The 12684-nt window shown below is 36.5% G+C and overlaps 1 protein-coding gene across 1 annotated transcript in view; it reads left to right on the top strand.

The window, feature by feature from the left end:
• Positions 1 to 742: 742 nt before the first annotated feature.
• The window catches only part of Fgl1 (fibrinogen like 1), a 44877-nt gene continuing 32935 nt past the window's right edge, over positions 743 to 12684 (top strand). The window contains exon 1 of the mRNA XM_023722034.1: positions 743 to 830. The gene's annotated coding sequence lies outside the window, so the exon portion shown is untranslated. The remainder of the gene's footprint in view (positions 831 to 12684) is intronic.

Genomic DNA, 12684 nt, shown 5'->3' on the forward strand with positions numbered 1-12684 from the left:
AAGTAGGATCACAAGTCTGCATCTTGTACAGCAATTAACCACTAAGAAGAATATATGCAGTGTATTATTTGTTGAAACTGTGCTTTCGATTTGATTTGAAACTGTCTCATTGCTATATGTTTATCAATAAAACTTTGAAAAGAAAAAAAAAGAAAATCCTCTAGAAATTTTAAAATAAAAGTAACTTGTATGGAGTATAACTGACATGTATAGATAAATAGCATAATTTTGCACATCAGGGAATACTTTCATATTTCTTAAAGATTAAATAAACTGAACATTTTATCTTGCAATTATTAACTTGCCACATTTTTATAACTAAGTAAAAATTTGGCCTCTTTCCACGTTTTAGTTGAAACTATACCTTAATTTGTATCCTTATAGGTAATAGCTTATTATCCTTAGCACTTATAAAACAAAACTCCAGCTGAACTTTGGCTTTATTTAATCTTCAGGTGAGCATCACTGAAGTTAAAATACAGAAATTCTCTGGATGAGCTCATTAAAGAGAGAAATAATGATAAAGATATATTCCTGAATATTTTATAAAAACTCAATACAAATTGAAATAAATGAAAATATAGTATTAGGATTTGTCCTTAAATCTTTTTTCGTTCTGTTTTAAACTTTTCCTTCCAGTTAAACCTATTTCTTCATTTTGTTCCTGGAGTAAAGCCAGAATCAATATTGTTTCTATTTTAATCAAACAATGGAGGAGTGGTAAAAACCTCAAACAAACAACCAACAGCACAAATTCTGAGTGCTGTTAGAGAACCTAGGAGGCAGCGCCTCGACCACGCCTGATTTGTGGCTTTCATTTCTGACTTTGGGCAAGTTGTTTAATATTTCTGACTTTTGTTATGAATGTAATAATGCTAATGTATGTCATAGAGATGATAGCAGTCATAACTCAAGATATAACCATTGTCTTATATCAGGTTGGTTAGCAGGGAGACAGCGCCTGCAACTTGGAAAACAGATGAAGCATTACTTTGTCTTTTCACTGTCTTTGTATTTTTATTTTTTATTTTTTTGACAGGACCGCGGATTGAACTCAGGCCCTTGCGCTTGCCAGGCAAATGCCTATTCTATTGAGCTATCTCCCTGGCCCCTGTATTTTGATTTCTTAAATGTGTTTGGTACAGGGTCTCGCTATGCAGCTTGGCCTCATAGTAATCATCCTGTTTTCAGCCTCCCGAGTGCTGGGACTACAGGCATGTGCCACCATGCCAGGACTCAGTCGCCAGGGCCAATGAGACATGCCAGACCAGGGATCAAACCCTGGTCCCTGAACTAACCAAAGTAGGCACTTAGTTTGCTGAGCTATCTTGCCAACCCTTCTCTTTGCATTTTAAATGAGTGGAATGGGGGCTTGAGGTAAATGATAGGACCTGCAGTTTCAAAAAAATGGGAAATAAAGAGGACTTTAGTATAATTTTCATTTCACAAATATTTTTCTTTATTTCATCTATTTGGAAATCAAATGTATTTATCTTTTTAAGGCTTTCATTGCCATAGTTTTTTTTATAAAATCTAATGCTGATAATATTTATACATGTTCTGCAGTGTATGTTATGTATACACATATGTTATACATAGATGAGTACTTTAAAAACACACTTTCACTTATTTTAAGATCCAGAATGGTTAGATTTCTAAATTTCTGTGTAAAAATATGTAATTGTTTATTCACTTTTTAAAATTTTTAAAATTTTTTTCTTCATATTCTATAGGGACTTAAAGTTTAACATATCAATACTTGATGGGAATTACCTGTTCCATATTATGTTTAAGATGTTTGATATTCAGACAGATAGTTAGGTTAAGCCCAACTGCATATGTTGTAGGGTGATAATAAACCTCTCTTCTGGAGGGTTAACAACCTAAGTTTGCAGACCAAAAATTAGAGAAGAAGAAGGGCTGCAAGGACAGCCAACATTTTGGCCCTAGCCTTTTAAGGTTAGTGAAGACTCAGGACATAGGAGAACCTATACTGTAATATAATGTATCTCAGTAATGTCCCAAATTTTCTGATCAAGAAGATTATGGGGCCACAGAGGAAGGTAGTTATGAGGTAAAGTGTGCCTGGGGAGAGTCACATGGAGAAGGAGCATTCTCTCTGGCTTTCATAGAGAGCAAGTTGGTCAAGCAGTGGCTGTGACTCATCCACATGGCTGACACTGACAAAGAATTTACAAAGTGCGGTACAAGCTTTCAGGATAAATCCTGAGGGGACTTGACTGATCTTATCAGATACAAAAGTTGCATTTCTTGTTATATAGGTCTTGCTTTGTCTTGGTCTTAACCATCCAGCAGAAAGGTGAAAAAACGAGGTATAAGGGGTGAAGCCATGTTGGTATGCTGGGCTGTAAAGGGCTCAGGTCAACAACTTCTGACCTTGCCAGTCCTGCAGATGACCCACTGTTATTGTGGACTACTGGACTATATTGTAATATCTTGCTGAATTCACGCACCTACAATATTTAAATGACAATGGAGTGCCCTTCTCTGACAAAACTGAACAAAGAAAGGAGATATAAATAAATGACCATTTTGTATCTGTATGTACAAAATAGTTAGGATAGATATACAGCTACTTTCTCTTGGTTCAGTGAGAAGAAAGATTCGTACTAATAGTGTTTGGACAGGGTATTATGTCAGCATCTTGAACTATGAATAACCACTAAGAAGAAAACAATATACAATGTATTAAGTATTGAAACACTCCTACTAATTGTCTCATTGCTATTTGTTTCTCAATAAAATTATTAAAAAGCAAAAACAAAAGAGCCAGAAACATACTGGATAAAAAAAATTAAGCTCCTTAAGCTTTAAAGAAAATTTATTCATTTTTGAAACAATGTGGGTAATTCCATAAATGCACAAAAAACTTGATGAACTATAAGAAGTAATCACTTTGATAGTATTAAAACAAAGCCTGGGAAGCATACAAATTTCATGGCTTAATCCTTGATTCCTGAGACTCTAATCTGACAATTGGAAATGAATTAAAATAATGATCTTTTGTTTTCACAAGAGCAAGTGTTTACTGCTTGCTCTTAGCAGCTCCTTTTATCAATAAAAAACACCCAGTAAACAATTCATTAAATATTTCAGTTCTTTTCCATTTGTTTGAGTTTCAAATAAATAGTATTTATATCACAAATTTTGATACTCATAGATTAATGCGACTATACTTAGTGAAAGTCTGTTTTATTCCTTAAGCAAGTTATTTCTCCTCCTCTGAGCCTTATTATATCAGGTGTTTATGATGTTTAGCAGGATGATCATACTTCTTTTCCTTAAATTGTGTTTTGATGGTGTGTTCTAGCCTCAAAGGATGCTGCTTTTTATTTCTAGTAGTCTATAGCCTTAACCACTCAGTCGCTTCATCCCATAATGCTTTCTGTTTCTAAAATATTTTTTATCTACTATAAAAATATTTTTTCCATCTTAATTTTCTGCTTGTTTGTAATGAAACAATTATTCTTGTTTCTTGTTTTCTGTAACATGGAAAAGTCTTATAATTATATGATTATAACTATTTAGTTGATTATATGTTTAAGAACTCTTCCCCTGTAGAGACAGGGGAAGTTCTCTCTCTCTTTAAATGTTTACTTCTTACTACCTGAGCGTTTGGGACAAATTTTGAAATGAAATAATTAAAGGCTGGAAGAATATACACTGAGATTTTTAAAAGCATAGCATGGTAATTTTGCTTAAGAAATATATTTATTGCCAACTGAAAACATGGTTAAGCTAATAATTCATTATGAGTGAGCTATGATAATGACCTTAACCTATTAAGATAACTAACTTTGAAATATATGAGGTATTAACTTTTTAGTTATTTTTTCTGTGTTTTATCAATCTAAATCTTTTTTACAGCCAAAATAAACTATCACACACTGAAATATCTTCTTTGAAATTTTTTTCTTAGTTATTGCTGAGAGAATAGAAAACATGGAGGGCATCTGATCAGGGTCACCCAACAAATTCAACACACACAAAAGAATTTCATCTCTAACAAGCAACTGTAAAACTCTTTTAGGCTTGCAAATTTTCTTCTTATCCATTTACCAAATACTTTGAGTGCCTCACTGGGTTTAATCGTGATCTCCCAAGATATGTCTAATCCTAATTCTTGTTACTGGTGAATGCAATCTTATTTGTAAAAAGAATCTTTGTAAAAATAACCAACAAGTGTCACCAAACTGTCTTATAGTAAACCTTAATCCAACAATTTATATAGTTACATGAAAAGGTAAATTTGGTCACAGAGCTATGCAGAAAGAAGACAAGTCAACACACTTTATCAAGGATTATCAGAAGCTAGACATTAGAAGAGGCAAAGGTTTTTGTTTTTTTTTTTTTTTCCCCCTGTAAAGACTTTAGAGGAAGAATGGTCTTGGAAACACCTTGATTTTGGATTTAATTATCTACAACTATGAATCAATAGGTATCTGTTTTAGCCACCTGCTGTGCTAACTTGTTATAGCAGTTTAAGAAATAAGTACTACAGTACTTCACTGTTCACCCAGAATTAGTTTTTTGTTGTTGTTGTTTGTTTGTTTGTTTTGTATTTTAGGGAAGGGTCTACAGGGTGTTCAGGGTCTCACTACTAGTTCAGACTCATAGTGATCTGCCTGTTTATAGCCTGCCAAGAGCTGGGATTACAGGTATGCACCACCATGTCCAGTCTCAGTTGCCAACTCAGCATGCCCTGGGGGTGGGGCCAGCACAGCAGGCTCCAGGATCGAACCCCTAGTCTCTGCACCTGCTTTAGTCCACTGAGCTATTTGGCTGGCCTCATCCAGAATTAGGATACAGCAGTAAATAACATAAATCAAATTACTCACCTCATGACACTGACATTATAGATGAGAGATGGGTGGGAAGACAATTATTGCAGTGTAGTATTTCATTATATTTGGCAATAACTGTTAAAGGAAAATATAATCCATTGTAATAAAGAGTTGGAACATGAGGATGGCTGTTATTTTGTATGTAAGTATTTTTGGAAAGAGGTATTTTAGCAAAGGCCTGAAGAATACAGTGGAGCAAACCATTGAGAACTTTAGAAGAACATTTTAGCTAGAAGGAATAGTAAATGTAGTTGTCCTGGGAAGTATGGGTATTTTTTTGTCTTTTTAATTTATTTTTATATTAATTTTATTGAGAAAGAAGTAGCAATGCGACAGTTTCAAAACAGGTTAGTAGGACAGTTGCAATATTAATACACTGTATATTGTTGTGTTCGTAGTAGTTATTCATAGTACAAGATACAGACACAATATGTTGTCTAAACACTATTAGTTCAAAACTTTCTTCTCATTGAACTAAGAGAAAGTAGCTGTTAACTATTTTGTGTATATATATATATATATATATATATATATATAGAAAATGGACCTTCATTTATTAATTTTTTTGGGGGGGGTACTGGGGATTAAAATCAGGACCCTGTGCTTGCCAGGCAAGCACTTACTCTACTGAGCTATCTCCCCAGCCCCTGGACCTTCATTTATATCCCCCATTTTTGTTTACTTTTGTCAGAGATGGGTATTCCATTGCCATTCATATATTGTAGGTGCATGAATCCAGCAAAGTTATCCAATATAGTCCAGTAGTCTATAATACTAGTGAGTTATCCGCATGACTGGCAATGTCAGTTGTTGACTTGAACCTTTTAAAGTTCAGCATAATAATATGGCTTTACTTTTTATACCTCCTGTTTATACTTTTCTGCTGGATGTTCAAGACCATGATAAAGCAAGGCTTACATAATAAAAAATGCAATTTTTGTATCTGACAAAGTGAGTCAAGTCCCCTCAGGATTTATCCTGAAACCCTGTACCACGGTTTGTAGATCCTTTGTCAGCATCAGCCATGTGGATGAGTAATGGCCATTGCTTAACCAATTTGCTCCTTGTGAAAGCCTGAGAGAAAGCCTCTCCATGTGACTCTCCCCAGCACACTCTACATCATCGATCACTTTCCTCTGTAACCCTATAATCTCCTTGATCAGAAAATTTGGGACACCACTGAGTTACAGGATGTTATAGTACAGGTTCTCTATGTCCTGAGTCCTCACTGACCTTGAAGGGCTAGGGCCACAATGTTGGCTATCCTTGCAAGCCCTTCTTTTTCTCTGTTTTGGTCTGCAACTTAAGTTGTTAACCCTCCAGAAGAAAAGCTTAATGATATTACCCTAAAACAGGCTGTTGACCTTAACATTACTATCTGTCTGAATATCAAACACCTTAGACATAAGATGGAACAGGTATTTTCCAAAAATCATTGATATGCTAAACTTTATTTTTATTTTAAGTTGTTAATAACCTCTTTTATTTCAGCTGTATATGCTGTAATTTCACATTTTTCATTTCTAGATGCATAGATTTGGGTCTTTTTGTTTTTCCCTCTCTTTTTTTCCCCATAATTTTATTGAGAAACAAATAGCAATGAGACAATTTCAAATCAAATTGGTAGGACAGTTTTAATAATTAACACATTGTATACTCTGTTCCTAGTGGTTATTTGCTGTACAAGATGCAGACATTATCTCCTATTTACAAACACTATTAGAACAAATCCCTCTATTCATTAAGAGAATGTAACTATATATCTATCCTAACTATTTTGAATACACAAATACAAAATGGACATTCATCTGTATCCCTTTTTTTGTTTAGTTCAGTCATTTCAATATTATACGTGTGTGAACTCAGCAAAATATTCCAAAAGAGTCCAGTAGTCCATAATAGTATTGGGTCTTCCACTTCACTGGCAAGGTCAGAAATTGTTGACCTGAGTCCCCTACAACTCAACATAACAGCATAGCTTTACTTCGTCTACTTCATTTTTATACTTTTCTGCTGGGTGGTTAAGACCAAGGTAAAGCAGGTCCTATGCAACAAGAGTTGTAGCTTTTGGGTCTGAGAAGGTCAGTGAAATCCCTTCAGGATTTATCTTGATATCCTGTACCTCAGATTGTAGATCCTTTGTCAGTGTCAGCCATGTGGATGAGTCACAGCCATTGCTTGGCCAATGTGCTCCCTGTGAAAACCTGAGAGAATGTTTTCTCTCCATGTACTCTCCTTAGGCACACTCTACATCATTGATCACTTTCCTCTTTGGCCCCATAATCTCTTGATAAGAAAATTTGGGACACAACTTATTTACATGATGTTACAGTACAAGTTCTCATATGTCCTGAGTCTTAATTGACCTTCAAAGGCTAGGGCCAAAATGTTGGCTCTCCTTGTGGCCCTCCTTTTCTTCTAATATTTTGGTCTGTAAACTTAGGTTGTTAACCCTCCAGAAAAGAAGCTTATTGTTGTTACCATATGACCTAGGCTGTTAAGCTTAACCTCACTGTCTGTCTGAATATCAAACATCTTAGGCATACTATGGAACAGGTATTTTTCATCAAGCATTGATATGATAAACTTTAAGTCCCTACAGAATATGAAAAAACATTTAAAAAATTAAAATATATTTTAAAAATAAGAATAAAGAATTATATAATTCTTATCTTACACATAAGTCCAGAAATCTAACCATATACAACCTTGTAGCAGGACAGTCCCGCAACATTCCTTTTTCTGTCTCCTGCCTTCATTCATCACCCCCTTCTTTTTGAACAGTCTCACCTGAGAGACAGCACGGCAGCAACTGGCATGTCTGGACAAGCATCCCATATTCAGAAGACCAGAATGACAGGCACTCCAAGCATGAACCTACTATTACAAATTGCCATCTTCAGTGAAGTTGCCTAGTTCACAGGTATCAGTATATATAGTTAGTCAGGGTGAGAATCATTCCAATTAACTGCTAGCCTCAAAAATCTTCTGAAGATTCTCAGGATCATTACCTTACCCATCTTCTACATATAACTATGGCTTCCCCTGTCCTGTTTCCTAGCTCTTCTCCTTGCTCTCTTTTCATTGTCTAGTCTTCAAGTTCTTACTTTCCTTTTAGTTGTATTATACCTTTCTGTTTGTATTTCTTCTTTTGAGTTCTTATACTAGGGAAACTATGTAATATTTACACATGTGTATCTGGTTTATTTCACTTATGAGTATATCTTCAAGTGGCATCCACTTATGTATAAAGGCTTTGAGTTTATCATTCTTTATAGCTGAGTAATACTATATTGTGTAAAAATACCACATCTTTTTCAACCATTCCTCAGGTGATGGGCATCTTGGTTGTTTCCAAGATTTGGCTATCACAAATTGTGCTGCTATAAACATAGGCACACATATATCACTATGATAAGATGTTTTCAGATCCGCCAGGAAAATTTTCAGTAGAGGAATAGCTGGTTTAAATGGGATTTCCAGTCCTAGTTTTCTAAGGAGTCTCCACACTGATTTCCATAACGGTTGCACCAGTCTACATTCCCACCAGCAGTGGAGAAGGGTTCCTTTTTCCCCACAGCCTCTCCAACATTTGTTGTTGGTTGATTTCTTTATAATAGCCATTCTTTCTGGGGTGATGATATCTCAATGTTGTTTTAATTTGCATTTCACAGATGGCTAGTGATGTGGAGCATTTTATCATGTATTTATTCGCTTCTTTAATATCATCCTCTGAGAAGTGTGTGTTCATCTCAGATGCCCATTTCTGGACTGGGTCTTTAAATTTTGGGGCCCTAGTGTTTTTTAGTTCTTTATAAATTGTAGAGAGCAGACCTTTGTCTGAGTACTTATTTGTCACGATTTTTTTCCAAATTTGGATATGCTAAACTTTAAATCCCTACAGAATGTGAAAAATAATTTAAAAATAATAGTAATAAACAGAAATAAATAATTACAAATCTTGACACGGAAATTATAAATCTAACCATCTACAACATTGTAGCAGAACAGTCCTTTGACATTTTTTTCTTGTCTTTTGTTTTCATTTATTACTTTTTTTTTTTTTAACAAACATTTACTTGAGAGAGTATAGCAGTAATTGATATGACCTTGGAAGCAGTATGCTTTTAGAAGGCCTGAATGACAGGGATTCCAAGCATGGTCCACTTAGTATTACACATTGCTATCTTCTGTGCAGTTGCTTAATCACATGTATTAGCGTATATAGTTAGTCAGGGTGAGAATCCTACCAATTAACTGCTAGTTTAAAAACCTGATGGAGATTCTCCCATGTTTGCCCCTCCCATGTTTCCTAGGTTTTCTCCTTGCCCTCTCTTCATTGTTTAATCCTTAAATTCTTGCTTTCCATTTAGTTGTGCTATACCTTTCAATTTTTATTTCTTCTTTTGAGTTCTTACACTAGGGAGACTATACCATATTTACACATGTAGGTGTTGCTTATTTCACTTATGAGTATATCTTCAAGTGGCATCCACTTATATATGAAGGCTTCAAGTTTATCATTCTTTATAGCTGAGTAATACTCCATTGTGTAAAAATACCACATCTTTTTCATCCATTCCTCAGGTGATGGGCATTTTGGTTGCTTCCAAGTATGGGTGTTTTGGTGTGTCTACAAAATGTTAAAGTGTCCAACGTGGCCAGAACAAACAGGACTCGAAAACAACATTGGGAAGGAAAATGTGAAAGTGGGGTATTGAAGATTTTGTAAAGTCTTATGGTGGATATAACAGACTAATTTATGAAAAATAAAAGTTTATTTAGTTCATAGCCTTGAAATCTGCTCAACATTTGGTGAGGGACTTCCTGTTGGGTTTTGGCATGGTAGAAGATATTACACAGTGAGACAGAGAAGGAACAGCTCTTATAACAAAGCCACTTCCTTGATAATCCACTGACCCACTAATTCTTAAATGGATTAATCCATTTATTAGGGCAGTTTCTATGTAATCCAATCACCTCCTGGGCCTATTCAGAAATCTTTCTCTGCCATCATTAAAATACTATTCTCAGGGCCATCCAAATAGCTAAGTGGATTAAAGCACCTGTAAGCAGGTGCAGGGGCCATGGGTTCGACCTCCAGGCCTGCCATGCTATGCTGGCCCCAATTCCAGGGCACACTGAGTTGGCAGTTGAGACTGGGTATGGTGGCACTCACCTGTAATCTCAGCTCTTGGAAGGCCATAAACAGATGGATCACTCCAAGTCCCATCTAGTAGTGAGACCCTGAGCACCCTGTAGACCCTTCCCTAAAATACAAATAAAATAAAATAAAGTACTGTTCTCTTATTGTGAAGGAAGATATTGAAGCATGTTAGATTTTTTTTTGTTTTCTGACAGGTTGTCACTCTATAGTTGAGGCTCACCTTGAACTCATGGTAATCCCCCTGCCTCAGCCTCAGGATCATAGACATGTGCCATAATGCCTGACTAAATTGGCGATCTTTCTGGTGGTAGAGATCAGAAGACTAGAGTCTCTTTGCTTTTAAATCAGTGCCTAAGAATATTTAGAAAATGTATGCTGATACTGTCTCATTCTCATTCATTATTATTTTTCTTTTTAGCCTTCCTCTTCAGATATTCTTTGCCTGCTTTCATTAAGTTTAAATGAGTAGTATTACTTTTTAATAAACCATCTGCAATTTATAACTGATCTAGCCTTCTCAACTATTCAATTACAAACATTTAGCCACAATGATTAAGGCATAAAATTTGCTCAGATATTTAGAAGTCAAAATATACTACATAATTTCAAATGATGAAATAGCCCACAGATATCTCTATAACTATTTGGGGCGGATCTTAGTGATAGAATAGATACCACATAAAATTTGTCATTGTGCTATTCATTTTCATGTCATGAGGACAAAATATCTATAACTCAAGGAAGGAGAGGAGCCCTTTGGTTCATGTTGCTGTCCATGGTCAGCTGGCTCCAACGCAGAACCAGTGCTGCGAAAGGACCTGGTGCAGGAGAGCTACTTTGGTCAGGGAACAGAAAGGGCAGGGAGGAAGGCATGCTGCCCTTCCAGGCCACGCCCCATGACCCCTTCAGACCCCCACCTTCTAACAGCAAGTCAGTAATGGACTCATCAGCAGACCGGTCTCCTAATGAGTATGGTGACCCATGATCCAATCACTTTTCAAACAAATGAAGCTTTGGGGAGACTCCCAGGTCTAAACTACAATAATGATTTTTAAAAATTATTTTTAAGCACAGAATGCAGCAATCACCATAATCAACCTCCACAATTTTATTTTTTACATTTATTTATTTATTTATTTATTTATTTATTTATTTATTTATTTTTGGTGGAACCAGGGATTGAACTCAGGCCCTTTCACTTGCCAGGGAAGCACTTATTCCACTGAGCCATCTCCCCGGCCCTCAACCTCCACATTTTTAGAAATTTACCAAAATTAAATTCTCAATCCATTAAAAAGGAGCTCTCCATTTCCTGCAAAAAATAACTTTGTTTCAAAAACTTTGTTTTGCAGACCTCATCTCAAAACATACACAGAGAGAGAGAGAGAGAGAGAGAGAGAGAGAGAGAGAGAGAGAGAGAAGAGAGAATTACAGTACGACTTTTTTCAGAGAAAAGCTTTAAAAGACACAAACAAAATGTTGGTTATGCCTATATTTTTCTTGTGGGCATAAATGAAGCTTGCCAACAAGTGGGCTTTTTGAAGAATGACCAGTCAAGGCTTCAGTGTCAGTCTTTGCAGGCAGCCCATCTGAGGCTCCTTAGGCCTTCCAGGGGGAGTCCTGCCTTTCTAGCCAGCATATCGGTGGGAGGAGTTCTGCTGCAGCTGGCAAGGTGGAGATGCAGTCCATGGCCCTTAGGAGCCTGGCCTGCAACAGCCTCCAGCACATGGGCTGTCGGGCTACCCCGAAATTCCCTGGCTTGGCCTCCATTGCAAGCCAATCTAATGAGCCCATCTGCCTTGTCTGCTGTCTTGAGAAAGCAGTATTCACCTGGTGACTCAGGACTGATGGAAGGACTGGTGTGGCCCAACGCACCTGCACTCTGCCAGTGGCCCTCGCCTGGCCCAAGCTTGGGGCCACAGCTTCCTATGCAGTTGTTGGCCAAATCCCCCAGAGGCCTTTTGTCATCTCACACCCAGGATCTTTCCCTCAACTTTTCTTTTTTACTTTGTCCAGTTGTCTTTCACTTTATTTGTTTTCCTCTTGTTTTAGTTGGGTTTTGTGAGAAAAAAAAAATACAAACTTAGATTTTTACTCTAGTTAAAGGCCACAGTTCCTCTTGGCACTTAATTTGAAATATACACCCAGACTTCTGTTTTTCTATGAAGGTAGAAAGTATGTCAGTACAAATGGACTAGTTTTAAGGCTTGGAAATAACATTTTCTTTTCTGGAAAGGGTTTACTTCCTGGGGAATGATTTCTACAGAGGCAACAACTGCATTTTTACAGGCATTACCACAATGCATTAAATGCTGAGGGTAGAACAATAAGCACAGTATGGCCTTTGTTTTCAACAATCTTACTGTAAAGCACAAAGGAAAGTAGAGAATGACAAGCAAAGCACCAGTGAAATGATAATTCTGTCACCTGGCACAGTGCCTAGAGTGCAGTAGGCGTGAAAACAGTTGCCTAGTGCACAATGGATATGGCAAAGTAGTATTATGGGGTTAAAGTGGAGGAAGTAGTTATACATCCTATCTTAGGGGTTATTTGGAAAAGTTTAGTTCTATATTTAATTGCATATGATTTCATGTATACCTGATTAAATAGCTTGCCTGCCTGCCTGCTTGCTCTCTCTCTCTCTCTCTTTCT

The sequence above is a fragment of the Octodon degus genome, unplaced genomic scaffold (genome assembly GCF_000260255.1).
Source record: "Octodon degus isolate 3935 unplaced genomic scaffold, OctDeg1.0 scaffold00088, whole genome shotgun sequence".
In the NCBI taxonomy this organism is placed as follows: domain Eukaryota; kingdom Metazoa; phylum Chordata; class Mammalia; order Rodentia; family Octodontidae; genus Octodon; species Octodon degus.